The following is a 26,223-nucleotide window of genomic DNA, read 5'->3' as shown; positions in this document are numbered from 1 at the left end:
GGCAAAGCATTCCGTTCACTTTTTCACAGATCTCCATCGCCTTTTAAAATGCTCTTTATTCCCTTCTCTTGCCTCCCCTTGAGTTCTCCCAACCCAACTCTCCCTTCTCCGCTAACAATCCTGGGACTACTTTGTTTGCTTTAGCAGAGCATCATTATTGTGGACTCCGACTCCTTCTTGCTGTCTCATTAGATATAATACTGTACCTCAGGGCTGAGAAATCAATGGTTGTCCTACTCCATATAATTTTTGATTTGATTATTACCTCTTGTTGTGGTAATAGTTAATGCGCTCCGATTACCGCAATGACCTCAATTTGGCTAGTCCACGGCGTCTAAAGAAACGCTTCACAGACTTAGACTTATAAGTAATGTCTTTTAGAATAGTTTGTATTAGTGGGATGTCAACAATTATGAGAATACAAGTACTTGTACTCAAAATGGGTATTTACATTAAATAATCCTAAACAGACAGCAGGAACCAAATGATATTACTTATTACAGATTTGAAATAAATATAATGAATATTAATCACCCTATATGTTTGGTTAAAAAGTATTAATAAAGAACACATCGTTTCAAGAATTTTTATGATCATTTGACCCCTTATTAAACACACCAAGAGGAAATATTTCAAGCAATCTATGTGTAAAATTTTAAAATTTCCCACTAAGTACTTACACTTTGTGTTTTCAGGGAAAGCATTAAATTTTTTTCAAATGTAAAGTTTAATAGGTTTTTATGACCATGTGGTCTCATTATATAGCATTAACATCGAATTCTCACTTACAAGGACTTTCCCATAAATAAATAAATAGGTTATATCTGGGGAAAAAAATATTTCACATCAAAGTACAAATTGCTAAAATTCTTCATAAGAGCACCCTTACGTATCAACATGCCAGTTCCTCCGCCAATTTTTTTTGGCTTCTTGTAAGGCATCAACAGGGCCCTCGCTCAGGCACCTCGTCATGGCCTCTTTGACATTATCTGGTGGCTATAAATACTATTTGGGCTTGTACTTGGGTCTTACTAAAAGACCAATGTCTCGTTACCACCTAATCTAAAAAATTCGGGTCCTTTTCCCCGTGGTCCAAGAGGTCCTAGGCTAGATTTTCACACAAGCAGTATTCTGACAGCAGCTTGGGCACCTCTTGCATATTTTCATCAAATTGTGTTGTTGATGGATGTCCAGGCTATTCCTCATCATCAACCTCCTCGTTACCCTCCCAGAACATCCTGTGCAAATAGAAAATCATCACTTGGAATATTTTTCCATCTCCATAAGCATCCTTAACCATGGTCATGGTGTCCGAACCAAGTGTTAAAAGCTTAATGCACAATATTATCGTATATCATTGCTCCATGGAGAGTGGCATCGTGAATTTGTGACGTGACCATCAAACAGGAGTCCAGTCCTGCACTAATCCGCCCATTGTAAATTTCCACCGTTAACTAACGTGGGTTGCATTGCCCTCCCAAGATCTCCCATTACCTTTTCCACTACAAATAACCCCACTTCAGCTATCCGCCATGGTGGCAAAAATCATTCCAATTATTTTTGGCAAATATCCTGCACCTCGTATTTATCCATAAGAATTTAGTTATGTCGAAATACTTCAACATTGCATAGTTTATTTTAAAAATTACTAATAACATTAAAAACCATTAGAATAATAATTAGAATATAGATTGAAAATCAGCTCATAATCAGGCCCCACATTTTTATTTGAAAACAAAAATACTTTTAAAACGTTAGTTCGGGATAATTATCAAGTGTTTTCACAATTTGGTGTAACTGGGAAACAACCGACAAAAATATTTTACAGTGTCGAACTAAAAGGTGAACCCTTGCGAAATAATATGGAGGATAAATTAAACGCTGACTTCTGAGAATGCATTTGATCATACTGAGAAATTGACGCACTTAGTATATAGAAAAATAATAGAAAATATGCCGATAGTGGGTAAATTTTTTCCTCCTAAAGTAGGTATTCCAACCTTGAAAACCATAAGTTCAAAAATTTATATTGACCTCTATTCCAAAGCTTTTCAGGGGAAAATAGAAAGTTTCCTTATCTATACCTCTTATAAAAGTATTGCCCGCGTTAATCAGTGTTAGCTATACTACATGTATTAAAACTGGAGGGATTAAATAATTGGACCACTGGGAAAGGAAGGAGAAGGATGATGGAATCAGGGTAGTAACAAAATTAATGAAAGGGATTTCACTGAACTGAGGAAGGTAGCTGGTACGAGCAAATTAGAGAAGGGGACATAAAATATTAGGATTAAAATTGAAAATCATTAAAATTCATAGGCAGGTAACAAAATCTCAAAAGTATGGGGATATTTTTAACTGAACTCTACTTCCAATGAAAATTATAACCCAAAAAGCAACTAAAAATTTGCTTGCTTACGTGATAATCTCTGAGATAATGTTATTTGAATTAAAAGTAATCGTTTCTAAATCGCTATATGTGTGTTTAGATATGATTTAACGTGAACATTTTTAATGGGAATAATACATTTTCATTTTCAGAGCATTAACCAAATAACTATAAAATATCTAAATAGGACTTTAAAATATATGCATAGGCTTCAAAATAGTTCCTTTCACTTTATTACAAAAAATATCTATCATAGACAACAGAGTAACAAATATGCATGTAAAGCGATAAATATGTGATAAAGACTTAAAAAATTAATTATCAGTTAAAATAATGATAAATTCATCAGTAATTTCAATACTCACAAATAATGTCCCAACAATCAATGAATCTGCCAAAATATACTCTGCGCTGAATTGATGATAATTAATAACTATTGGTGGTAATTAGTAGTGATTACATATTATTTTCTTTATTCTTCATTTTTTTCCTATTTTTTTAAACAAATAATCACGAGGACCTCACATCTAATATAGAGTTACAAGTAATAAAAACAAAGAATCTCCAATAATTTCTGCTTGCATGATAAAATTCATTTCCAGCTCAGGTAAGCAAAAAAACTGTACTTAGGAAAGTAACCATTGTTACCAAAAAAGTAACCATTTTTTTACTAGTGTATTTTACATTACCCTTTGATGAATTGCGCGTGCCAAAGCTAAGAGAGGAAAAGTTGTGACATTTAGTCTTTTCGGCAGTGCATTGGAAATAAGGCGGTGAAACCAGATAAAAAAATATTTCTTTACTCACATTAAAAATCATTCATCACTTATAGGCTAAAAAATGTGCCAATATTCATTAAAATTCCTTCCAATCATCAATTACTTCCTCAAAATCAATCAAGGCCTGCCTGGATCAGCATATGACGCAGCGTTAAAAAAAACCGTAGAGCCCTAATGGAGAGTACTATCGACAGAAATGCCAATCTAAAAAATTCATACCGGAAGCAAATCAGTATCAGATCGAGATGAAATTTTGATGACGATGGTCCCAAAGGGAGCGTTAAGGAAAAAGCGTGGAAAGGAAATGTTGAAAATCAAGACGTTTTTCGAGGCGTGAGTATTAGGTTGCTAACCGAGAAAACGAAATGCTACAAAAAAGGTGAGAAAGAAAGAGCCTTCTTCGACCCTTATCTAGTTGGCCTCCCATAAATGGGCTCATTTCAAAAGACTAATTGGCCAAGAAAACCTCCAAGTTCCTCTCGACAGGAGCAATCTTTTTCTCTCCTTTCTACAGCAGAGACGGGCAGCTAACTACCCGCAATCCCGGTGCTCCCTGGCCTCAGATACAGGTCCCTTTAAGCTTCAGCTTTATCAATTTCTTCTCTTATTATTCCTCCTTTCGCCCATTATCCCCATTATCTACCTTCGATTCACTGAATGTTTACTTCATGAATACAGCTAATTCTCTTTTCCGAAGAGAAATTGGAAAAAGCTGTAACCTTAGAAGCTAGTAACTGTGTACTATCACACGTATATTTCTAAAATTTATGTATACCTTCCACCGAAACACTCCCTTATTATTTATCTGAATGAAGTAATAAAATGCATAAAATAAAACGTAGCAGTAAAAATATCCTCTCTAATTTTGCAGTGTTCTAGCAAGTCGAAATGCAAACATGAATAAAAATGGTAAAGCCTTGAACTAAGTTTATATCTGAGAAACGAATCATTCAATTTGACCTATAATATATTAATATATATGTCGAAGCGCTTATATTCCAGAAAGACTTTTGCGCTGGTAAGGTTTGACGGCAGTGTTCGTTAAAAGTATTTAATATTATATTTCCGGGACTTTCGAGGAATTTTCTCAAGTATTTTTAATGGAAGTTCGCTCGGTTTGGGTTGACTCTATATTTACAACGTTTCTCGGCAATATTTATATGATCTAGTGATAGTAAATGCAGTAGATGATTAGGCAAACAAATCAATAGGAGAAATAGGAACGGTAAAATTATCCATTATACCTAATTTTTTCCATGATCATCCGAAGGAAACGTAACACCAAATGGAGTGCGTTTTGGACTTAGTTAAGGATTAACCAATTCATGAAAAGTAATACAATTACTAACGTAAGTACAAAGGTCACAGCGTTTTGTAATTTAGAACGAAATGAAAAATCAATTGATTTTTGGACCACGGCATCTCAGAAAATATAGCGTCAAATCACCTGCGTCATCATACATTAACCTGTACATTTTATTTAAGGTATTTGGGCATAATGATTAGGTTTTAAAGTAAAAACTCTTCAAGATTCAATTAAATAAAAAGTGAAACTAAAATTCATAGCACTCTAGGATAATTGTTGAAAGATAATTCTTTACATTCTAGAGACTAGTGCAGCGCAAGATTTGCCGCAGAGTGGAGTCCATAAAAGTAAATTACACCCGACATGGCCAACTTCGGAATAGCTAGGAAAAGCTGGAACAGTGACAAGAAAACATAACTTCTGAAGTAGGTCCAATTTAAGTACCTCGTAAGGGATTTGCTTGAGCTTAGAAAACATTGCCTCAAATTAATTGCATTTTTATTCTGTTCTAAGGATAAGGAATATTAAATTAGCTTTTTATCTACGACGTTCACGAGGAAAAACAATTACAGTGTACAATAACTCACGGGCTAAAATTATTATGAATTTGATAAATTTAAGCCGGTATTCAATTCACATAACTACTACTAACTACTGGGTATATTTTACTACATGACTTATTGGCTCGAATCTGGATGAATATTTTTAAAAGTTTTTTTGAATCACAATCGAGATTTATGAGGTTATTAAAATTACCGACCCTAGAGAACATTTACAAATCCTATTTGTCTGTAGAGGTAGAGTCTGGTTTAAACCTCTATTTAATAGTACTTTTATGCAAGCATTCACTGTGGTGTAAGATTTTAGAATAGTTTTTTTTGTGTTTCTCAGCTTTGATTACGAATTGCGTGATAGAAATATTATACCGCAAAGGTATCATTGCTTTTACAGACAGTCTATATACCATATGCGTTTTTATATATAAATAAATAATAAATGCCTTCATTATTCATTGATATATTTCATAACTGATTGTCGGTACGCCCAATTCAATTACCATTGCAAGCAGAAATGTGAAGATAGTATTACGAAGTAATTCCGGTATTATCACTAATTTTCAAATGGAAATTAAAATACAGCTGTACAAATTTTGATAATAACTTAAAAGAAATCATTAATTCCACCATGAATACTGGGTAATATTATTTCTTTATAGAATGAGTGACAACTAACTCAGTGAATTGCATAAGTAAGTATGGCATACTTTGTGCTTTTCCAATGATGTATGGAAAACAATTGATATTTTTTGTCACAACGTAGTAATAAATCAGAGTAATGGTTTGGCTTTAATTTTATTTAATATTTATTATTTAGGGTCCTATTTCATCGAAAATATCCGTCAAGGGCTAATATTAATTACCATAACTGATATTGGAAACAAGAAAATATTACAACTCAAATTTAAGTAACTCCTCAGAGTTAGGTGCATCTTCCACCGATTGCCTTACCATAATCTAGCCTTTCGGGGAGTTTAAAACCTCCTCTACCCTTTCGGAACCATTCACAACCGTTCAATGTCATAAGCTGTAAGCTTGCGCCATGGATTTTCATTGTGACTTGGGTCCAGAATCATTTGTGGCATGTTTCCCAAAACATATGCTCCACGCCTTCTACCGCAGCGTTAGGAATATTGGCGTAGTTTAGGCACGGAATTGGCCAATCGAAAATTTGTATACTCTCCTCAGCTACATTAAGCATTAGTGACGCGGGGAGATTGTGCTTATCCCAGACAACTCTCTTAGCTTCCGTTGGAATGGAAACAGCATGGAAGTGGGTGAGTTGAGGAGTAATTCATAGTATTAAGAGACAGAGTATATAGATCGCTCACAGTAAATTATATTTAAAAACGTTGCCTATAAGAATACAAAAACGACTGTGTGACAAAGTGCAAATGATGAAAACTCATGATTCCCAATCAGACCTTTCTGTGCTCGGAAAACTCGTTATTTTGCTTATCCAGTTATTAATTACCTTTTACGTTTTACCTATTAATTTTTTCAGTACACATCGAACTAAAGAGCAGAAATTTTAGCTCTGTGCAAGCTATGGCTTTGATAACATATATGAAGGTCTTTTCGAAACTATGCCCTATAAACTGGACAAATAATGGTGGTTTTCGTAGGTGCACTTGATTGCACTTTTGGTCTTACCAGTCCTGCTCATTCTTTACTAATTTCGATCCCAAAGCGGAAAAGAAAAAAGGTAATGGGAAGGAGAGTCGATTTCTTAATAGAGTCGCTTAATTTTCAAAGCCAACTTTTTTTTGCTTTGAAGCCTTTTGAAAGGTGACATAGCTCCTTCATTTCATTCATTTAAGACAACAAGGAAGCAAATCAATAACATTCAATCAATTAATTTCCTGTATTATGGTACACCGCTCTATGCACATTTTTTGTTTTCAACGTTACACTGAACATACAGGCACGTCTGTGTTTTATTTACCTTTGTAAAACATCAGCAACATATGTTAAACGTTTCATAACCTTGTGATTAATTCCACGAAAACACAAATAGATTTACCCTCTCAATTTGAACTAATATCAATGAAAAGAGGAGAAAATAAAATATATCTATACGATACAGAGCAGAGCTTCTAAACAGCCGCATGATAAGCAAACCTCGTTAAATATTTTGAAATATAAGATATGTATGAAAAATTTAATCTCTTACTCAATTAAAACACTTTTGAGTAGTTTCGCGAGAATATAGCTAATTTTTGGATATTGTGTAGTTATATAAAGCCCATAAATATAGTATCACCATAGTTATACAAATATAGTATCTATTTACACACTTAAGTACAAATATTTGATGGATCACCACCTACCAGTGTATCTTGACGGAGAAATTATGGGCTTTATGGAAATCCTCCACAGCGGTTTACTACAGGTTAGAAGAGAAGGAAGAAGTCAAGGAGAAAGAGAGATGAAAGAGGAATCAAGGCGGTTGGAGGTCTTCATCGTAAATGCGCCTGAAATCGAGCGCAAGGGAATACGAAACCGTGAGGTGCGTTTAATGGGGATCAAATTCACAGACCCAATTAGGCATGAGTTGAAAAAGAATGAATATTTCGTAAAACCTCCTTTGTAAAATACGGAGGATAAATCATCAGGGAGCAGTAAAATGGAAACTTAAGCATAAAATTCATGAATGTATTTTAAATTGCATGCACATGTGGCAACAGCGTGGATATCATGTTACTCATTACGAAAGGTAAGTGCGTTCCAAACTCAAATATAGGGTATAAAAAAAGTCACTCCTATTTTTTTATTTCCCTAACAGGATCAAAATCGAATGTAATGTATCTTTAGATATTTCGAAATTTACATTTTCGCGGGCCCTACAGCACGGATGGTATAAAAGTTAACTTTATTGAGTCGCATCTCATTAACTGCAGGCTTCTCCTGCATGGTTCTAGGATTCCCAACATTCTACCCGCCTCAAGAAATCTCAAGTTCTAAACCCGTCCTTATGCAAATCTGACGAACGCGATTGGAATTCACAGGCAGGTCAGCCTACATAACGTGGGGTTCATGAAGGATTTCACATAAGTAATTTCATGAACTAATTTTCGAGAAGTAAGCTATTTATAAATTAATATTTTTATATAAATCAACTCGATGCTTGTCTACAATAAACCCCTAAATACACACTGCTAGATTATAAATAATACCCAAAATCCTTAAGCTTAATTTTTGAACCCATGGGAAGTTGAATGTCTGTTCATTTATTTTTTAAGTTTACATCAAATCCACTAGAGCAATTCAAAAAACCCACATGAATCCTTTTTATTTGGGGAAAATAACAGTATTTCGATAAGATTGAGCAAGAATTACCATGGATGAACATCAAAATTCTCTACAGTTCTTCTCTAATTTAGATATTCAATTGACTAATTATGATCACGGAAACTGTCTTATTTTACGCATGAATCAATGATTGCTTTAACTTTCTCAATACCTTGTTGCTTCATTTATTTAGTTCCCGAAGAACTTGACCTTAAAATGGCAATATTCTTGCTGTTTCGAGGAGACAACCACTCAAAATTGTTACATTTTCGTATCATATTATCATTTTTACGTATATTAAGAAAAGTAATGAACAAATTAAGAAATAGATTTCCTATTTGAACCCAAAGGTTGGTTTGATAGGTATGTATAGAATTCATTTCATTCTTAGCCCAAGAGTGAGTGAAATTCACCCATTAGGGTATGGAGGGGCAGTTCCTTTCCTGTGCTCCCTATGGTTACTCAAGAACACCTGGTTTCAAAAAATCACTCACCTTAGATGAAACTTAGGGTGCCCAGATTTATAAAAGGGAATCGAACTCGTATTCTCCAGTCAGTAGCCCAGAGCTATTTCACTGAAATGCCACTCCCAAAAATAATACAAAAACAATACTTTTGGCAGGAAATACTTCCTTCGCAACGTACCATTAAAGAGATCAAAAAATGAAAAGGGACACAAAAATATGTGATATTTGAATTATTTTTGGATGAAACTAATTAATTAATTGTGCTTAAAAAAATAATAGAACAACTAGATAGATTCGATTCTGGTTTTACAGAAGTCCCAAGCCAAACAAAAATATCACTGGAATTTGCACCCCCACAATTTTGATTCAATATCTTATTCATTTAGAAGCTAACGGGGTGTATCTCCGGAATGTTGACTCCTTGTGGGGGTTCCTTTGTTTTGCTTAAATGTAGAACGGAAAGTATTGAAAATCATTCCTTATGGTGATCCATGTATTCAGAATTTCCTGAAGAATGGATAATTCCACCTCGTGTTACCACATTTCTTCGGTCTGGCATCAAAAGTTGCGCTCTTAATTGGCTTCGCCTCATTTGTCTGTGAATAATCATTTAGTCTGACGCCAGCGTACACCTGCAAAAAAGCTAATTTTAGGCACATATATTTCCATTGTAATTTTATTTAAAGCGAGTAGCAGTAAAAATTATTCCCACCTTTTTCGTGAATGGAGTTTTATCCAGATTATAAATGATTTTTTTATTATTGTCCGGCCAGTGATCTCACCGACAAACTCAAACGAGGGAATTGAGCTTATATTATGTTTCCATCAAGATAGTAGGATATACCAATCCAGCAACATACATGTACTCCAGCAGACAGGCTGGCTCATCTATTACATTGCACGGACCAATTTGTTCGCCGACTGCAGTCTTTCTCGGTAACAAACGGTTACTTCAGGAAGCAAAATGGGGCAATTAACGTCGGCAGGTGCGAGTCTAGGACGAGTTATTTGCAACCACCAACATTCCACAGGAAGGGATGGTGGCATCTATTGATAGACACTCAATAACCAATCTATAGCTTCCATTTTTCCCTGATTGTCATTGTGCGCACGAGTGCAAGAGAATAGAGAAAAGGCAAACAGAATACCGAATAAGGACATAATACAATTGCCGATAAATACGTTAAACTTGAATTCTATACTTAAGAGTCGGGAGAAGTCATTGTACGAGGGTCATCCGGAAAGTAGTACCCGTTCGTGAAATAAAGACACAAAAGTAAATATTAACAAACATAAAAAATTTTATTTGAAAGAGGATACTTTAAACTACTTCTCAACATAATCTCCAAGCAAATTAAGGCATTTGTCATAACGTGTGACAAGTTTCTGTATTCCTGCTGCATAGTCCTTCGCCGCCAGCTCATTGAGATACGCGAGGGACCCATCTTGCACAAATTTTTGCATAATGCAGATGGTGTTTAACAATTTCATGAACAATTGTTCGAGAAACATTGGGAAAATGCTCACAGATGTCATCAATTGTGACGCGCCGATCGTTCCTCACGAATTCGTCAACTGAGCTCACCAGTTGGTCTGTAATGACAGACGGTCTCTCCGAACGCTCATCGTCGTGTGTGTTCCCCCTCCCCATGTTGAAGTTGCGACACCACCGCCGAACAGACGACTCGTCCATTACATTGTCTCCATACACCTCCTTTAATTGGCGATGAATATCACATGGGCGAACGTTTCTTGCATTGAGGAATTTAATCACTGCCCTCACTTCACAACTGGCGGCGTTCTCAATTTTTTTAAACATTGTAAACAATCACAGAAACAACACAGGCAATGCTAGCGTCACGCAACTTGGCTCAGAGAAGGCAGACAAGCCACTGAAGCTATCTGACCTCGTCCAGCGGCTACTCGCGTCGTCAGCACTTCATGCGGCACGAACGGGTACTACTTTCCGGATGACCCTCGTAGCTCTGACTCTGGTTTATGGTTTAAACATGCTCAGCTAAGCCACTACGCAATTCTGTTGATTAAATGAAAAATTGCAATAAACAATGAGCATGAAAAACTGGAATTCAATTAGCGAGATTATGGCAATAGCTACTAATTTGTCTTTTATGAAACATCAGCACCTTAGAACTTTCAAGTAGCGAGACACACATTTGCGTAATTACTAAGAATACCAATGGAAAACCAGTGAAATGCGTTACTAGGGCAAATATTCACGTCAACAGAAATGAATCATTGAACGTCCACAAACAACACTGGTACAAACTTTGGTTGAAAAATGTTGTAACTTGAAATGTGTTTTCCATTAAAATTTGACAATGCCCAAGTTTTCACCGTTATTCCATATCTTATGTCAGTTTATCACCTTAATTTCCAGGCTATATTATAGGTTTTCCGGTTATCATAATTAACAAATATATTGCCACTGTTTTCAGACATCTTAAAAAGAGCTACTATAAAATTTGGAGATTTATGTTTTGAGTTTCAATAACACCTATTTTTTTCATTAGCATATAAAAAATATTCTTTGCTCATTCATTTAGAGCACACAGCAGTGAAATGAAAAATAAGAAAGATTTTTTCAGTACCTATTCACGCCACACATGACGAAGATTGAAAATAAAATCATAACGCCCATTTGTTAAGTACACAGATTGAAGTTGCAGTTAATTGTCTTCAAAAGTTCCTAGCATATTTTCAAGTTAAGCGGGAATCATAATGAAACATCTAATATATAGGAACAACTAATTTTCATGTTTTATCGATTAACATATTCGTTGCTGGTGAATCACTCGCTAATTATCTCTGTGCTCCATTGAACATGAGAATTCAGAGGAGAAATGTCACCTAGGAGAATATATTGCATGAATTTTATTTTCTGAGCGGGAAAATCATCAAGACCAGGAAAATGATTGGTCAACTTAGAGTTACCGATATTGAATATTATATAACGTTTAAACAATTAAAATGACTAGGATTCATAGAGTAATTATCTCGGATAGAACATTTCCTATCCAATTAAAATTCTCAAGGAAATAATTACTAATAGGTTACCTGGAAATACATTCAATTTTCCCCCAAATTTACTAGTTCAACAGGATTACTTGAAATCCTGGAAAATTGTCAGGATTATATAGCCTGGATTAAAATTCACATGCCATAACCGATGAATATGTTGAAAAGCAATCACATTGCCGTTAATTAAAAACTTTCCCCGAAAAAAACTACTGAGTACATAGATTCTAAGCAACTTGCTGTTTTCTAAAAATCCTTCGTTTAACTCAAAATTTTTAGAGGTGATCCAGCTAGGAATTATGGCTGGAATAAAAAAGTACAAGCCATATGCAATGACGGAAATAAGTTAAAGAAGTTTCATTGTACTATGACCTGAAATCTCAGATATACCTATTTTCTATTACCCGTTTCTTATTTATACCCCTCCTTTATTGAGCAGTGCCCATTAATTATGCAGGATCGCTTGTGGGAGGTGAGACCAGGCCAAGAGTCGTGTTGGATCGCATGGTGGAGTGTGGCCTAAAACAAACTACCACACGACATTTGCCTTTCATTTTAAGCACCTAAATTGAACTGACGAAGTGTTCAAGTCACGCAATGCAAGGAAGACGGTGCCATTAATAATACTGTGGAGCACCACAAGAAGAAGAATTGTAGTTTGGGATGGGGCTTGGTCAATATTTTTCATATATGGTACAACGTGCGTACTTTTCACATGTTTAAGTCACAATGACTGCCCTTGGGAAACAAGAGCCGTGAAAGATAAAGATTGGTTCAACTCGAATCCATAAGCACACGAATAAATAGAGATGACGGGCAACAGAAAATAATATTACTTATATTATTACACAATCAACCAACAAAAAATCCAAAGGAGGCAGGCAAGATGGATGTCGAGTATTTTGATTGGTAATGGGATGTTGAAGACTGTGATAGAGGGGAGAATGTTACGAGAACGAGCAAGAGGTAGGAATAGGAGAGGGCTGTTGGGTGAAATGAAGGTAGGAGAGAGGTATGCGAAATTGAAGAGGGTCCTACTGCAATATTGGATGCCAGGATGTTTTTTTAGAAGAGTTAAGGGTTAATTGTCACTTAACCGTTAGGTAGCTTACGTAATTTCAAAATCTAATTAAACTGGTTGATTACCGTTAGTAATATTACACAGAATATACAATTTAGTATAGTAAAATTTTGCATGCACTTAATTCACATCGAAAAAGGAAGAGACAGTAGGTAAAAAATAGGATTTTGAACAGGACTTGCTGACTTGTACATAAAAAACAAAGAATACTGAAAATAGGATAATGATGAAATCTGAGAGAAAAGAGAATGAACGTTTCCAGCAGATTAGAATGGTGCGGTGGCTAGGTTTCTGACTTTCCACCCACTGGGCCCGAGTTCGAATCCTGGAGCCGGTAGATCTTTTTCAGTGGTATCCTGATCCGTACTTGAGGGGATTTGTGGAGAACACTTCCAGTAATTCCATCGGATGGAAAGTTAAGCTGCGAATCCCTTGGCACCTTTCGATAAGAGTAAGCTAATGCCGACGCCGGGTTTCTCTTCAACTTTCCTTCTTTCTCATCCATCCCAAATGGAGCAAATGAGGTTAGCTGTTGGTCCCCTCTCCTTTATCTACTGCTACTCTGCGAAAGTTTCCTGTGCCTGTTGCTTCATACCCAACGTGTCTTTATACTTTCGTGTTATTCATCGCATGAAGGCTACTAATGAATGCTACCCTCCGTCAACCAACATTTAAGTCATTAAAATAATTAAACATGAGATTGCAATGGTTCCACTAGTGATATTCTTTTATTCACCAGAACAGCGGGAGGACATGGGAAGGCTGGATGGTGAGCCCGGAGCAAAATGCAAAGGACAATCCTATACGGATTAGAAGGACGAATGGAATGGAAGTCAACATTACAAAGAGGGAACAAACGGTGCGAATCGCGTGGGACTGACAGAACGGGGCGGGGAAGGGAAGGAAGGGGGGCACGACGCGTAGTAAGGCTGAAGGAGTAGTTTGAATGGGAGGAGTGGGTGTTCCCTAAGGAGAAAGGCGGCGAGGGAGGGAGGGGGTGGGCGAAGACTGAGCGAGAACACGGCACCGAGGGAGTGGGGCAGGAAATCCCAGGTTCCGGCTCGGGTGATTGATTTTTCACAGGCGGCCTTTGGCGGAGGTGGAAGCGCGGCGGTGGAGAACGCAGCGGAAGAGCGGGGGAAAGGGAAGGATGAGAGTCGGGAGGGAGGGAACGGTGACTCGGGAGGTGGCGGGCGCAGGAGGAGCAGTGGGCGGTGGAGTGGGGGCCGCCGGACTAATTCCTCTCTCGTTCATCGCAGTCGCGACGTCGACTGCGGCGGAAAGGAGTCTCGCAGGTGAAGGGCGCCACGAGAACAGAGGCGTCGTCACGTGAAGCGGTGCTGTCGACGTTCACCGTTGTCGAATCTGTTGGGCTAAGCATGGACAAAACTGACATAAGAACGAAGAAGTCGCAGGCACTCACGAGTGCTTGAAAGGTGATTTACTACTAATGCAAAACAGTAAATATAAGCTTCCAAAGACACGTTTCTACGGGCTCGGGTAAATTGTGTCAAACGATCGAATGAGCGGAAATAAGGGATATAGCGCACTCGTTTCCACCCCACCTGTTGTACTGACAAGTACACTCATTAATTAACTCTTATATGTATTATATATATAAATATTATATATATATGTGTGTGTGTGTATATAAGCAATAAATGTATATATATATATATATATATATATATATATATATATATATATATACAGCTCCTTTCCCTGTGCCAGTTATGTTCCCCAGGAACGCCTGGTACCCGAAAAATCACATAGCTTGGGTGGAGCGGCGGGTGCCCAGAGTGCCTTGCCGGGGAATCAAACCTGGGACCCTCCGGTTAGTAGTCCAACGCTCTACGCTCTACCGCCCTGGACTACCGCGACCCACTTATATATATACATAATTATATATATATATATATATATATATATATATATATATATATATATATATATATATATATATATATGCACAAACATTTAACATAGAAAATTAACAAAAGATATAGAGGAATGCCTTCCGTTAGATTGGTGCACGAGTGAATGCGGGTTTCAAGAATTCTTATACCCAAGCAACGGGCCGTGAAGGTTCGTTCGCTGTTGAGGATTATATTAAAGTAATGGTATTAAAGTAAAGGCATCCTCCTTTGCCTTGATAAACTTCTGTACTGAGATTATCACCAATTATCATTGGGATAAATTAAAACTTACTAAAATTTCACAATATATTCAAAGGGACAACATGCCTATCGATTTCAAGAGTCGCAACATACTGGGGTGGAAAATTCGCAAGAAGTTTTGGACTGCGTCCAGAAAGATGAAGATTTTCCCAACAGCGTAACTACCTCAAAGAATAGCTCAGAAGAAGCTCAAATGATATCAGTTCGACTCCATCGAGGCGGCTCAAGCGGCGACGACAACGGCTCTCAACAGTATTCCGGAAACCGTCTTCCAGCGGTCTTTTGACGAGTGTCAGACGCGGTGCACTAAGTGCATCGATGCAGGAGGAATGTATTTTTAAGATTATTAAGAAATATTTTTAAAAAATCATAGGAGTTTTAAACTACTCACAATCAGTATGAGTGTGAAGTCAATTAAGAGCAAGCGTATTTACAGTAGACTACATGGATGAATCTCATGACTAAAATTTTTATTTGCAATTTTAGACAAAGATCAGCATGCGTATGACTAGCAATTATATATCATGGGTAAATTTCGAATATGTAGTTTTATAAACATTTAATCATTTCAAAAAAGGAATCGAGTACAGTTATCGACCAGCAAAATCGGTTTCCATGTAAATGTTGAGGTATTTTGGTTGGCTCAACTTGAATTGGGAAATCATCAAAGAAAGGAGGGATATACAACGAAATCGGGAGGCTAACACATTCTAATTTTCACACTTTCTGCAAACACATATCGATGAAATATTTTAGCGCCTTTTACACGAGTTACAAGAATCTTATCAAATCAACTTTTGGATTAGTTCCAACGTGCTACTGCGCGATACTCAGTTTAGCTGAAATACTCCAAAGACCCGAGGAAATATTGATGATTCTTTTCCAATTGATACTTTGAATTCACCTTCGTTTCTTAAAAAGAAATTGCACTTTCAAATAATTTCGTACGCGAAATGATTTTTAATCAATTGTGTAATAAAAGCGGTTGTAACATTCTCCGAAATAAAAGATAATGTAATTTCTCTATGAGAAGAATATTACGAAAAGTTCGTAACTAGGCGCGGAAATTGTGTTCTATCCATATATTTCATTTCTTATCCTAGTGATTGCAAAGCAACTAACGGTTGATTAATGAGGAAAATTTTCATTAGCCGTTATGAGAACATTGAAAAATATGCCGTGCAACTTTTCGTTCATAGTAATCTGACAGTAAAAAATGATTCCATTCGATACCGTAAATGGCCACAAAATGTAGTGATTTTCAAGGAGCCTTAAATTACCTAGCAATTTGTAACATAATAAATAATTTTCGTCATAGAGAATCGGTCTATACGACGATTTCGTAATTATTTCCTTCACTACGCACACAATTCTCAATTTTTCCTCGCCCGAATAGGTTTCCCCAGCATTTTATCCTCATTCATTTACGATTATCTTTCATTATCCTCTTTTTCTATATTTTTTCTATCATGGATGTTATTTTTCATTATCAGACCGCCGTTATTTGCATTTATTTTGCTTTTTTATTTTATTATATTCTCTCCATGCTTCCAAGAACAAATATTTAGCCAAAATTATCAATTCCGAAAAAAGCTAAATTTAAATCCATACTAAGGATATGGGTATCAATTTCTATTATTCTAAAAGAACTACAAATGATACAAGGAAGAATGCAGCCTACACGCTTTATTTTGTACGCCACTTTGAACCAAATTTACTAGCTTCTGCGAAGTCGAAATTAATTAGCGTATGCAAAAAATAAATAGTAAAATATTTGATACTGTTAATTATTTAGCACATGATTCCATAATGTCAAATGCAAACGAACTTAATAAAAAAGGGTCGGAAATTCTAAATATTCATTGATTTCCTCGAGGTAGGGAACAAGTGTAAAACCCAACCCAGAGACCCCCATGCAACCCTAATATACGTGGTCCATTAGCTAAACGTGACCTGACCGACTAATGACGAAAAAGACGCTACAAAATCCCAACCCTTACGCACACTTAGTGACAATTAGACATGCTCCATTAAGGGAAAAGACGACGATCTTGGAGAATTCCCATAGAGACGAGGGGTAGCTCGTGCGGCAGAACATCTCCTGGGGATCAAGACTAGCTTTAACTCTGGCAAAGTCGGTTGAAATGCGCTTTTGGGGCACTCGTCTATGACGACCGAAAGCGGGCGAGTAGGCGAGCACGCAGAACGGGTGCGCCAACACGGACCGTGGCACACAACCTCGCTCGAGGACATGGCAGACCACAGCTGGGTTGGGGGAGCGAAGAGGTGGTCGTCCGTATGCGCGCCAAACAGTCCCCCAAACAAGTGCACAGCGGAAAAGTACCATGCCGTTGTGCCGCACTCGAGAAAGCGCACCATTAACAGTTGAACGGCGATGGCATAACCTGCTGTATATCCAGCGCAAGAGGACAGAGGACGCATATTCCGACGAGGATTTCAGTGTCGCCATCCAACGCCGGCGGCAGACACTTCGTCGAGCCTAGAAAAACTGCGTACCGCGATTTTATAATGGCTAGTACGGAAGTACGGACTGCGTCGTTAATTCCTCCCTCAAGGTTGGTCGTGGTAGGAAATTACAATTCCGATTGGGTCGGAGTGACGAGAATGAAAATGGAATGAAGGGGAAGAGATGTGAAGGCGAGATCTGGAGGGTCAGGGGTGTGGGGGAGGTTTGGGACAGGAAAGCGAATGAAGGGGGAGGTTTGATGAAGGAGGGATGGAGACCCCGGCGCGTGGGCGTAGAGGGTGGGAAGGTCGCGAATGGGTGGGTGGGGTGGGGCGTGGTGTACGTGCGCGTGTGGTAGGGTGGCCTGATGGGGATGCGCGAGGAGTTCACCGCATAGCCGGCGAGCTCGGGAAATTTCGTGCGTGCTAATGGAGATATCCCGCCAGATGTGTTCATGACATAGGCGGGGACAAGCGAAACGGCAAATTAAATAATCCCGGTGGATGAATGCCTCATGCGAGGGACGGCTGGCGAGAGAAATTTCGATGACGCCACGTAAACGCCTGGTCCGTTTTTTTAAATGCGTTTGAACATTGTAATCCATGAAAGGAAGGTAAAAGGGCGCGTCGACAGGAGAGAAGGTAAATATGTGCACGTTTGCCCTGTAATTAGCGTTATTTGAAGCTTTATGTGCATTATTTGGAGAAAGGTTAAACTATGAATGACGGAAACCAGAAATACATTTTTCACGATGCGGTGGGTAAAATGATCCAGGAATTATATGGACTTTTAAGAATTTTCTCAACATTTATATCTAGTCTAGAGTCAATTAAATTCACCAATGAAACTCAAGACATCGTACTCACCTATTGAGAAGAATTTAAGATTTTCTGCGTCTGATTATGAATTCAATTGAGTATACTTAGCAGTGCTTTGTGTAAATGTATACTGAGTGAAAATCAGTTATTTTAATACACACTTACTTATTAAAGTAACTTATACCTATAAATAAATAAATCTTCAAAAAGTCGAATCGTACAGTGTAAATGAATTATATTCTTTAAGGTTTCCATCCACTTTTACCTCCATCTCCATTTGAAAAACATTGCAATATTCAGAATTGCTCTCCATTTTCGCATATTTTAATGGGTATTGGTTAATTAAACCTATACTTTTTAACGAAAATGTAGTTTTACAAAAGAAAAAATGATTGTCAACAATGATGACAATCTCACATGAACAAATGAGACGATTTAGCATAATGCGATTTGAAAAATTTCAAACGTAACTATTTGGTTAGACGGATAAATAAGCGAAATGACATTATTTCGTCGAAATCAGGGGTTAAAATTTTATCTCTACTGCAAGGATACTTTACAGCAAGCATTTTTATCTATTTTATAAAAATCCTCGAAGCTCCTACAAATATTTATAGTATAGAAGTCAAAAACGAATTTATCTCGTATATTGCTGTAATTAGTTATTCTCTCTGTCTAGGTGTGCCGCACTGTCTTCGAATATCTTTTCTCTATCATATAAATATATTATAGATATTTTTATACTTCTAGGAACGAATTTTTCTCCCAAAAAGAAGATGGAATTTTTAATAGCCGAATTATTTCATATCGTTCCTAACTTAAGAAAACGATGGAGAAGTTTTAAATCTTCTCGAAGAAAACTAAAATTAAGAAATTATATAGTCAAGGAATAGATTGTTTATATTAATTAGTCACAAAAAAAACTAATCGTTTCGGAAGAAAATTAAAACCGAAATATTCAATTTTTTAGAAAACCGAAATAAAAGTCAAGTCAGCCTGGCTTGATAACAGCTCATAATATAGTTTCTAGCTGTAAATATGGTTACTTTAAAAATGAAAATTTGCATTTTAGATGAAGAAATGCTTAAATGTAAACACACTGAACGGTCTCTCGTCTTAAGATATATTATTTAATCTTATAAAAATGTCACTGATTTCATTTTTCCGCGAAAGCCATGCAAGGTAACAAAGTTAACAAACCGTAAGAGGAATAGATTAAGGCAGTCTTTTATTAATTATGGTTACCACTTTTATGATTTTAAATATAAAAGAAATAATAAAATTACCATTATATTTAACATCATAGAAGTTGAATTCTTATACACTTTTTATACTCAATTCTTCAAGAGAAAAATAAACGAGATTGGAATATTTTTATTAAAATCATAGCTTTTAAGTGCCTCGGAAAATTTATTATTTTTTTGATTTAATTTTTTCCAAAAGTATTTTTCAAGAGAATTTGAAAATAACTTTCAAAATGAGAATACATTTTCAACTAGGTTAAAACAAATCAATAAGGTTTATCGATCTTAGTGTTGGAAAAGCTCCCAATAGATACTCTTTCTTTGTCTAAAAAACTCTGTTAAATGCTATTCAGAAGAATATATCATAAAGAAAGTGTCAAAAATATTAAAGATTCTTAAATGATTAGCAGTAATAATAAATTTTGGCTCAAAAATCTTTCTCGCAGTATCTTAGTTTTCCTCATACGAACTACTCAAACTCCAGGCTAATACTTTTTAACATATGACATATCCTCTCTTAAATAAACTGCGAGGCTCACTTGGTAGAGATTTAACTCTTCAGAGTAAAATAAACCTGGTGGTTGATAAGGAACATATTTTACACAGCCTATGGACGTGGTTTCTTTCCTTTTCGATTACCGGAGCGCGACTAGGTTAGTTAGGACTCCAGTAAATATCAACTAAAGTGATTGATGTGTGAAAGATCTTTCGCTCCAACGATGAGGGAACGTAAATGCAGAATAAAAATATTAAAAGGTTAGCTCATTTCACTAACTTCTCCATTGCTAACGACTTCTAAATGAAACTCGAAAGCGTTTTAACTGGAAAATGGGTATCACTCAAGAGACTACCGCTCACACGCCAACGTTTATAATTTCCAATGTGAGACGAGATTTTGACGAGTTATTTTAAGTTCCTCGATGCTCTCTCTTCCGGCCAGGTCACGTAAACTTCATTTAAGTTGAATGGCATCAAGGAAGTTACCTACGAGAGCAGGCAAAAATGATTTGGCCGTCCACGGCTCTTTCCTTCTCTCCCCATCCCCCTTTCTTCCAGCGTTCCTCTTCACCACTCCGGTCATCTTATGCGCCCACTCCCACGTTGAACCCTCGATGGAGTGAGTGTGGACGAGGATTTGCGTCCGATTGCTTGCGGGAGGCATTTAAACTCGAGTGAATCCTCCCCGCCCAACTCCGCGAGGAACCTCCCGACGAGCGCGAGAACGTATTCCCGATATTCGCCGTCTTCAAGGTCTTGCTCCTCTTCAGCTCATCCTTCCGGCGCCTTTACCCTCTCTCTCCCTCATTCTTCCCTTCCGCATCCACCTCCTCCAGAGACAGAGAGAGAGAAAGCCGGGGGGTGAGAGGGTCCCCACACCTCTTCACCCAGCTGTCCATCTTGAGGAGACTCATCAACGGAGACCGGAAGGGAAGAAAATTGCATTACCGAGAGAGATAAAATGACTCCCGTTGGTTCTCGGAGATGGTGGTGAGTTGAAGGGTGTGCCGCGCCAAGAAGAAGGAGGAGGAGAAGAGATGAAAGAGAGAATAGAGAGATGAAAGACGAGTCTAGGGAGACTGGAATGAAGGGATGGTAGACAAGTGAAGACGCAATCATGCGCGACGTTGCGTGGACAGGAATCTTCTTTTATCGTTGTTGAGTGAAGCGGAAGACGACTAGGGTCGGAAGAATCTTGGACGACCTCATATGGTCCCGAAGGAAGAAGGGGTGGCGGGCGATGGCCGGAGGGAATTTAGGAGGCGAATAAATGGGGTGATCACACCAGCCCCTTGGACGTTTCATAGAGTAAGTAACAATAAATAAGCTTTGTGAGCTAGTAAAATCATATTTAATTTAAAATGAAATAGCTTTAAGCTTGAAAATATTCATCTGTTACTGATTTTATACGGTTTCACAATAAAAACTCTCAGTGTTAGACAGAAGTACCGATAACATTAAAGTAATTGCTGATGCACCATTAAAAAAACAAAAACTCAATTTGTGCTACAGAAAGTATTAATATTTCTTCTATTCATGCAATTACACATCGCTTAACATTCACTCACAGAAGTCGACTTGGATTTAAGTGAGGGCTGAAGAAATAGACGACCCCTGCAGTCTGACTGACTTACTCATCAACTCTACCCTAATCACCGACCTCATAGACCTCGTCTAATATCGACGGTGTGGAAAAATTGATAACCTGCCGCCACTAAGGCTGAACCGGAATCTACTATTTTGTGCCTTCGAGTTTTAAGTTAAAAATATTCTTAGATTTTTTTTAACATTAACCAATGCGCTCTCTATTCAGGCCTATTCATGTTGCCTGTTCTTCACTCCATGGGATACGGAGAAGATTAGAGAGCAACTCACTCAGGTCTCGCCTGCTTAATAAAATCTTGATGATTAGGCAAGTCTAGTTATGTAGAGTTAACTCAAGTTTAAAAATACTCACAAGCAGTAATGACCTCCTTTTTCTTCTAGAAAGTCATCGCCTGCTAACCAATTCACGGCAGACAAAGGATCAGCCGCTTTCATCAAATTTGAGACCCGATGACGTGTGAATTTGGCATCAGATGAAGATTTTTGCACTTTAATTTTAGAAATAAGTATTCCAGGAAGTACTATTCAACTCTAACTTCACAAATTATCATTTATATTTCCTCTGGGTTAATGCATGTGATAGTTATATCACTAAATTTAGAGAGATAAAACGAAATATCAATAGGTTCTATATATACCAAATAATCCTTAAAAATGATATTGAAGCCTTAAGTAACCTCAGTTAAAGTTAAATGGCTATATTCTGAGTATTCGTGAGACCTTTAAACCTAAACAATATAAAAATGAAATGAGATCCGGTAGGCTGGTATCCAAATCTGATCAGGCACATCCCAACTCTACGCCTTCGAATAAAAATTAATAGCTTAGATAAAATTAAATGTAACAGTAGATATTATCATGGTATAACCAAGACGAACCAGAATAATTTTGGAAAAATATATACTTCCCTTAAAATATATTCCCGACGAATGTGAGGAATATCTCCTTCTTTTATTTCTCAAGAAGTCTCTAAATCCACCCTAAATTGGTGGGAGGGTGAGGAGCAGAGGTGAGGGATATGAAGAGGAAGCCATGGAGAGCGGATGCGAGGCTAGGGAGAGTAGCGGAGAGAGGAAAGAATGAAGGGCTGGTGAGCGGTGGGCAAGGAAACTGTAATGTTCGGCATAGGGACCGAGGAAGCGAGGAAGTGAGGTCTGTTGGGGATGCGAGGAGGAGCGAGGGGAAAGAGGTGCCGGCGAGGCAGAGGGCAGAGGACAAGAGCGCAAAGAGCGAAAGTTAGCGAGCCAAGCGAAAGCGCATGGGGCGTGGGTAATTTAGTTTCCAGCGGTCCCAGGACACTCCGTACAGAATGTGGGGAAGATTTAACAGTTGACGGCACCTAACTTATGGCAACGGCACGGAAGGTGGATAGGAAAGGGCAGAAAAAGAAGTAGCGTATTCCATTTACAGCACTTAGGGGAGGAGTAGTTCGTATTTTGAGGTCGACCACGAGTTTAACTACTTCAAAAGTCGGTGACACAAAAATATTTACATCAACATAGTCGAACGAAACCCGTTCCCTAAATAGAATTTTATTACGTCACAGATTGAGCGTGGGACATTAAATGTTTGGCCTAACTAGGCTATTCAGAACTCTTCAGACCCTGAATAAACTTTCTAAAGTTAACAAATTTAGTAGTTTCAGGCGTGATGTGGTGAAAATCGAACATAATGAATAACTGATAGTAGCACTTTTCAACTGGATAAAATTTATTTTACAACTTTTACTTTTACAAATTTTTATTGTACAACAAAATGTATTGCCAAAGTTAAGTCTGAGATCCAAATATGGTAATATGGTACAGTTTCGTTTGGCACTATGAGCAATGTCTACACCCTTCTTACGTATAGTTATAAAAATGAGATGCTAATGCTGCAAAATTATTTTAAACAGCCAAAAATTAGATGCCGGGAAGCTCACGCTTATCTCATGATGAAAAGGAAATATGTCGCAGGCTCTGGTTGATTGGCTTTAAATGAACAGGAACTTGCTCTCTTGTATTGTACTTTATAGTGGCCTTCATCATGGCAAGTCAAACTTCATTCTTCTGCGACCCACTTAAAACCCTTAAAAATCAATAATTTATTTTTCCATCCACACCAATTTTTGTACGATTACTTATCACGTGTACCAAATGTATCCACAGGGCAAAGGTATTTTTGTTTGGAATGGAAAAACTCGAGTTTTAAGATTTATTTTATAATGGCGGGAGTCAAATCATTCCAAACAACGCTTACGCACACGTACCTTATCCTGCTTTACTTCGCAATTGTCCATCGATGGAAAGAGTTCATTCATGTAGGGAGAAGGGAAGCACGAATTCAATGGAAATAAAAATATGTCCTAGCTGGCAGCTCGTATTTCTTTCCCATAACCGGATAGAAGTTGAGCGAATGATTAATTAAGCATCTCCTCTCCGTGGATAGAACCCGTTGCAGGGTTATGTTGAGTCCCCGAGGAGAAATATATGTAGTAAAGAAGGAAGCGAGCCCGGATGACTCTCTCATCACGCAGCCAACGACGATGGCTGGAAGATTGAGAAGAGATGGACGAGGACGAGGGAGATAGTAGCTCATGACAGGTAGGGGGAGCAGAGGGGTCGAGGTCAAAGGCGAGGAATGGGTGTGGGCAGGTTATGAAAGGGAGCATTCAATACAACCACAGAGTTAAAAAGGAAGGGTAGCGAAGAGCCTAAAATGGGAGTAAAAGGAACGCAAGGCATCTAGGAGATTGACTGCACAGATGACTAATACTAGAACAACTAGCTAAGTATGTATTATGAGATGAGTCCGAAATACTGGATATATTTATTCCCACGAGCCTTTATTTCAGTTACATTTTCACTAATATTACATAGACATATTGGCGTAACATTTGATGAGGAAATAGCTGTGGATGTGCATGTATTTTTATATGCATACACATATATGTAATTACATTTATATATTGTATTTATATCTAATCATAAACACAGTAATCATCCCGAAGGCCGCTTTGGTAGGTGATTGTCGAGTTCACCCAGTGTAGGGGGCCAGTTCCTTTCCTTGTGCCGGTTATGGTTTCCCAGGAAGATCTGGTACTCGAAAAATCACATAGCTAGGGTGTAGCTGCAGGTGCCCAGAGTACCTTGCACAGACACAGAGCACACACATATATATATATATGTATGTATATATATATATTATATATATATATTACATATATATATATTTCTGACTCACTGATTATATAAAGGGCCACCGAAATACTTTCTTTGCCTTTTTCCTTCATGTTTCGCTTTTCAATTCAAATAGCAAGTTTATATATGCATTTGTTTATAGAAAAACGGTGTTGGATGATTTTAGCTGATTGAAAACCTGATAACCAGATACAAAGGTAAGCTCGATTTCGTCAGAAGAGGTAACTCATTTTTTAATTTCCGATTGAATTCTCTTCAATAAGAAGTGGCAGCACTGTAGTCCCGAGGGAAGAGCAAACGTTTGCTAACCAGACTTCATTACTCCAATCAAGAAAATTATCTCGCAAACTTCCATCTAATCACATGCTGTGAAGGAATGAATGCCCGAACCTCCTGGAAACCCGTTTACGGCAGAGGAACATATTCCCGTGACTTGAATTGTTTAATTCCTCACCCAGTATAGGTTAGTGGCATATGAAATACCTTAAATATGCAACATAATTTTAGGTGGAAGACCTTGGGCATTTCTTGGCGGGGTAGGTTATCTTTGAATGAATAAAACATCTCCTTTGATATAATAATAAATACGACGTGAGTTTTCATTTTTATCAAGTAAGAGAGAATTTACGTAGATCACCAGCAAAGAGTTCGGTACACCAATGACACGGAAATTCAAGGGGAAGTCGGGGAAGGTGGGAGCAGATAAGCGTGATGATGACGACGCGCATAAGAGGAGGAGAAAGGCATGATGGGTTCACCGAAATGCTTGGTAGTGGGCAAGGGGGCGAGGAGGTGGAGTCATCGGGAAGAAAGTCGAGCGCTACACATAAAAGGCGCTCTCGGTTGAGTTTGCCGGAGGCCACCTCATATGTCAGAGCCGAGCCAGTTTCACATTAGCGTTCTCCCGCAATAGTAACCCGTTTTTTTCAGTCGACCATCGATAAATGGCTCCGCTCTCGGCCAACTTTTATCCAGGTTTACTTCCAGGGCGTATTTCCTCGCATCATTATGACCACTGGTATTTAGGCATGTACTGACTGGTCTGTCTTTGCAATCCTATTTCTCTATTTCAGACTATTCTTCCTCTGACATTTTACATTTATAAAATCAATTCTTCATCCTATCCCAGTATTTCCCCCTTTTGTTGATGTTTTTTCCGCAAATTTTGAAAATAATTTATTTTGACTGCCCTTTACTTAGAAATAGTTCATTTACAGGATTATCAAAGCGAATTAGCATTGCATTCCCTATCATCTTAAATTCTTCTCCCCAAACATGGGGTCTTAGGTAACACGGTTTAATGGACGACTCTGAATCACGCAAAACATA

This window comes from Hetaerina americana, unplaced genomic scaffold (genome assembly GCF_022747635.1).
Source record: "Hetaerina americana unplaced genomic scaffold, ioHetAmer1.1.p SCAF_3, whole genome shotgun sequence".
NCBI lineage: Eukaryota > Metazoa > Arthropoda > Insecta > Odonata > Calopterygidae > Hetaerina > Hetaerina americana.
The sequence above is the reverse complement of the archived record's forward strand: the minus strand, read 5'-3'. Positions refer to the sequence as shown.